The sequence below is a fragment of the Sarcophilus harrisii genome, chromosome 2 (genome assembly GCF_902635505.1).
Source record: "Sarcophilus harrisii chromosome 2, mSarHar1.11, whole genome shotgun sequence".
NCBI lineage: Eukaryota > Metazoa > Chordata > Mammalia > Dasyuromorphia > Dasyuridae > Sarcophilus > Sarcophilus harrisii.
Window position 1 is genome coordinate 566337810 of NC_045427.1, and position 6000 is coordinate 566343809.

A 6000-nucleotide genomic window follows, 5' to 3' on the forward strand; every position below is an offset into this window, starting at 1 on the left:
ATAATAGAAGAGAGAAAAGTGAAAAACTTTCCCAGAGATGATGGCACTGAGCTAAGCCTGGAATAAAGATAATGATACTACAATACTGAGATTCATTTGGAGTGAATTCCTATGCAAATCCATGGATGCCAGGGTATGGAATGATGCTCTTAATTATTCACTAGTGGATAATCTGCTTTACTGTATAATCTTATATTGTACTATGTGTGTGGGGTGTTCTGGGAGGACTAGCACCTCTGGGGGGAGGGCTTGCTGATTCTTTTTCAGGGCTACCTTTGGTATCCACCTGACACCCAGCTCTCACCTGCGATTCCAAGAAGCTGTAGTTTGTACAGAGATCACATCCCTATAAAGTTGTCTTCAAAGATGAGATAAACTAAGTTGAGAATAACAGACAGCCCCAAATCCTGGTGAGTTAGAGTGATGTCTATCCCAAGCATGTGAAGACTTCCCCAGCAGAATAGGCAGGTGGGAACAATTCATTTCAAGAGTCATGAAGGCAGCTGAAGCAGGCACTATGAAGTGCTTAGAGTTTGTTCATATATCAAAGATGCCCAGGCCATCTAACATATCTCAGGCCATCATCAGACATTCTGACTTTTGTCTTGCCATTGGACTTGGATGACTGGAAGAAAGAATGAGTCTGATGACTTTGTGAAACTCTGATTCATTTAAATCCAACTTAAAAACAAGTCAAAACATCATCCCATGATGTCACTGATCCTTTTGGAAAATGAAAGATAAAGAACAACATTGCACTAGGCTATAGTGGTTGGGTCTTTCCCTAGATCTGTTATTTTATTGGTGTAGGGAGATTACCAGTGATGAAAACTCCCACCAATGCAGATCCCACCAAACTCCCATGATTTAGAGTTTAAGAGTACTTCTACTGAGGGTTAAATGACTTGTCCTGAGTCACATAGTTGATATATATCAGAATTGGGACTTGAACCATGTACTTTCTGAGGTCAAAGTGAGCCCTCAATCCACTGGGGCACGCTGTCTCTCATGCTGCAGTGGAGAAATGGTTTTAAGTAATCCCACTAGAAGCTCAAATCAACTTCACTAACGTGTAGTCAGAATGGCCTATTGAAAATTGGTTCTTAATAGTTTGGGGTTTAAATGGATTAGCCATTTGTTGTGTCTTATTGGGTCATGGGAACTACCCAGGACAGAACTGCTTAGGAGGGATTTCAAGGCTGGGAGTTGAGCCCAGCATCAAGAGGGTTGGCAGTTATCACCAGTCCAAATAGGCAGGAACTAGAGTTCCAAAAGGAACTCAAGGAGTTCCAACTAACAGGGCTGAAATGCATCAGACAGATACTAACCTGCAGACAGTCAAACCCAGGGAATACAGCTAAAACAGAAAGTGTCACCCAGGTACTAGGGGTTTAGATGGATGGGTCTGGAAGTCTGGAAAATCATAGATATGGTGAGAGATAAATCTTTGTTCATGATTCAACTCATTCAACCTGACTCAACTCAAAAAACTCCCTATTTTCTCTCTCCTCTTCCCTCCCTCTCTCTCCCTCCCTTCTTCCTTCTCTGTTTCTCTTTCTCTCTGTCTCTGTGTATGTTTCTCTCTGTCTCTTCCTCTTTCCTTTCTTTCTCTTCCCTTTCTACCTTTTTTCCTTCTCTTAGTCTTCACATGCTCTATATCTGTTCCCCTCTTCTTTACTGCCTAAAACCACATCCATTCCCCCTCCATTAAATACCTTTTATTGACTCTACCATAACTTCTCTTCCCCAGCCAAACTCCTAGAAAAAGTTATTTACATTCTTTGTCCCTTCTCCTCTTCCTCCCACTCCCTTTCAATCCTGAATCCTTGATCTTTGCTCAAGCTTCATATTGTTTGGTTTCTTTACAAGATCTGACAGTTGACCACCCTATTCCTTCTTGTGATTTTGCAATAGTTTTTTATACTGGTTTTGCTCCTGCCTGTCTGATTCCTTTTCAGTCTCCTTTCCTGGCTCACTCACCATGTCCCAACACTGAACTATAGGTGCCCTTCAAGGTTTTCTCCTCAACCCTTGTGTTTTTTCTCTCTACACATTACTTTTGGTGTTCTCAATGGCTCACATGGGATCAATGATCATCTCTCTGTAGCTATATCCTTGCTTCATCACCAACTACCCCAGGGTACATCTCTAAATGGATTGACCAAAGGAGTCTCAAATTCAACATATTAAAAACGGAATTCATTATTTTCTCTTTTAACTCCCCCTTTCTTCAAACTTATTTCTATTAAAGGTATCACCATCTTTTTAGTCACCCATTCTTACAATCTTGTAGACTTTTCACTCTCCCTTATTTCCAGTTATTGCCAAAACTTATCATTCTACCTCCATAATATCTCTTATGTTCATCCTCTTTCTTTCTAGTCACATAGCCATCATTCTTGACCCTAGTATGCCTTCTCTTCTGTGGCCAAACCCCTAGAAAATGCTATTTACATAATCTGTTATCCCTTCCCATGTGTCTGGACAATCAAAACAGTCTCCTAATTGGACTCCTGATTCCAATTTCTATTCTTTCTAAAATCTTCTGTTCAACTCAAATGATCGTCCTAAAGCACAAATCAGACTATATTGCCACTCCCATTTGCTCAAGAATCTTCAATGGTTCCTTATTGCCTCCAAGATATTGAATAATCTCTTCAGTTTGCCTTTCTAAACTCTTTTTCTGACTCTAGGCTATCTTTTCTAGACTTATTTCATGGAATCATGGATTGAGAACTCAAAGGGACTATATGAAGTTCAGTCCTTTCATCTTACAGATGAGGAACTGAAACCCTGAAGAGTTAAGTAACAAACAGCAAGTGACAAAGCTGGGATTCAAACTCAGTTTCCTTCCAGAGCCAGGACTCTTTACATTGTACCATGCCCCTTCACATACCCTACAATCTTGTTTGTCATTTCACATATTTTATTTTTCTTCTCCATACCTTTGCAAAACTAGCCCTATACTTGGTACATAAACCCTTCTCACTTCTACCTCTTAGAATAATCAATTCCTTTCAAGGCTAAGTTCATGTGCTAACTTTGAGAAACCTTATCTGACTCCTTCCCTACCAGGTTCCCCCCACCCCAACTTCTTGTTGGTATTCTCAAGGACATCCTTAGGATTAGAGACATGTTCTTGGTTCCCTGTTGTATCTCCCTGATCTTAAGGACAAGGACTGTTTTTCTTTTTTGTCTCTTTAACTCCATTGCCAAGTATGGTGCCTTGTATATTCTTATAAAGAAAAAAGCTTATTGAGTGAACAAAGGGATGAGCAGCACTAGGAATAAGTTCCTCTTTTACAAGAGAGGAACTCCTTTCTTATAGCAAATGTTATTTATGACTCTACTTGCTTTTTAAAAAATTAATCTAACTTTAAATAAATAAAACAATAATTATAACACTACATGGAGTCAAAACCCAAATGAAAACTCAAACTATTTATATTTTGATGAGAAAAAGTAATTAGAAACTTTAACAAAAAATATTTAATTAATTTACCCTTCCATTTCATAGTCTCTTTTTCAAGTTGTTCCCTAAAATTTAGATCTATAATTTCAGTAGTGAATGAAATGCCTCAAAACTATACAGATCTGCAATTTATAACCTTGAAGAACTTCCTAGACCACTGAGAGGTTAAATAATTTGTTTTCAGTGACCCAGCCAGGATGTACCAGAGGCAGCACTTGAGTCCACGTTTTCTTGATTCAGCACTCAACTCTTTAACCAATCAATCAACAAGCATTTCTTAATTGCTTCTGTGCTAGGTATTATACTAGGATTTGGGCATACAAAGAAAAAAAATGACAGGCCCCCATCCTCAAGAATAATCACCATCTCAGACTTGTTTTCTATTAATTCTACCACTTTTACTAATTATTACTTAATATGTCGGGTATGAACACCCGATCTTTGACATGTGATTTCATTTCAAAGATATCCTTTGTGGTAGTAATCATCATCACCATTGTCTTCATCTTAGCAGATCTTTGGGTCAAAGGATATGGTCATTTTGTAAATCCTACTGTACTTTGCATTATCATTCTCCCCCAAAAAATGTATTCACATTTAACAATAGTACAATAATTCTCCTCAAACTTGCCAGCATTGAATCTGATCAATTTAGCTATCTTTTGACAATTTCATGGCTATAATATTGTAGCTTAAAGGTGTTTGTATATGAAAGACTTCAATCATTAGAAGTCTGAACAACTTTTAAAGTGGTTATTAATCATTTATGTTCACCCTTTTCAAAAACTGTTAAATCCTGACTTTTGGCAATTTTGTAAATCTTTTTTTCTATTCCTTGAAAAAAGTAAGAAGTGGAGAGTTTGAAGGTGTGAGAGGGACAAAGTTCACAAATGCATCTTTCTCCAGATTAAGGTAAAGGGTAACAGCTAAACCTTCTGGGCAATTCTTACTTGTAAAGCCACCTACAACACTATACTGTTTTGACTTTCTTTATATCCACAAAGACACCCTATTTGTAAAGCTCCCTTCTTTAGAGGAATACTGGGCAATTCCAAATACATTCTCTTTGGGAAACTCCCAGAAAGCCCATAAACAAAGTCAAAGGAAATCTTCCTATCCGTGAATCATGGTGAGGGAATAGGCACAAAGAGGATAACTGACTTGAAGAATTGGGACTTTCAGGGCTTCTGATTTCCAGTACAGAACTTTGCACTAGTCATCTCTTGTGCCTAGAATTTTCTCTTTTTTTATTTTCACTTCTTGGAACTCATAGGTCCCTAAGATTCCAGCTCAAGTCACCTCCTTCAAAAGACCTTTCATGAGGTCATATAACATAGTAACTAGAATGCTGGACTTGGAATCCTGAACACCTGATTTTATTTCCCTTCTCAGATACTTCCTAGCTGTGTAATCCTAGACAAATTACTTAACTATTTTCAAACTCAGTCTCTCATCTATAAAACAGGGATAATAATCACATATATCTCAGAGGGTTGTTGTGAGGATCAAATAGTTCTTTGAAGTTAGGGACTTTCACTTTTGTACCTGTATACCCAATGTCTAGCGCAATATTTGGTATGTGGTGAGTGTTTAATAAATGCTTGTTGACTAATGGATTGTACCAGTTTGTCTATAATAGGCTACTTCCATTTCATGAAAAGCTGAATATGCTCTCTCAGAAGCACAAATGTCAAGCAATGAAATTGATCACTTCCAGAATTCATTCCAAACCATCCTTGCATCTTATATCACTGCAACCAGTTTTTCTAGAATATGTCCTTTTCTTAAAAATGAAAGTCTCCCTGACTTTCCCTATCTATAAGATCTCTCTTAATATCGTCCTTTAGTTAATGGGGCTTCAGGAATCTTGATAAATGCCTAAATAGTCAGGAATTTAAAAAAAAAAAAACAAAAACCTATCCACTTTGCTTAAAGAATTCTTATGTCTCAACTTTTTCTACCTTAGGCTATTCCTGTGCTATGTGATAAAGTATTGGGTTTTTGTTTTCTATGGTGTGTCAAATGAAATCATCAGATGAAGGAAGATGGAAAAGAAAATGTTATTGAGCCTTTATTTGTTGTGTTGTTGTTATTATTGTGGTTGATGTTTGTCAAAGAAGACCAGTGACAGAATGAAGTATTGTCTTAACTTTCACATGAATTAGATTTAAATGAAAGCAGAGTTGTACAAAGTCATACAAAAGTCAGGATGACTTGTGATGTCTTGGGATGCAATGGATGACCTCGGCATCTTTGATGTTTGGCCAAGTTGTAAGCACTTCACAGCATCTGCTTCAACTGACTTCTTGGCTGTAAGAACAAATTGTTCTTATCTGCCCATTCTGCCAGGGGAAGTCTTCACATAGATAACCCCCTACCTCACCAGGTTTAAGGCCTTCTGGTCTGATTTAGCCCATGACTTAGTCACTTCCAGACATTCTTTGGGATGTTTAGAAAGCCAGGAGTGGGACACCATATTGCACAACTGTTGTTCCTATTGTAAATACAAACAACCAGCGCCTTTCAAG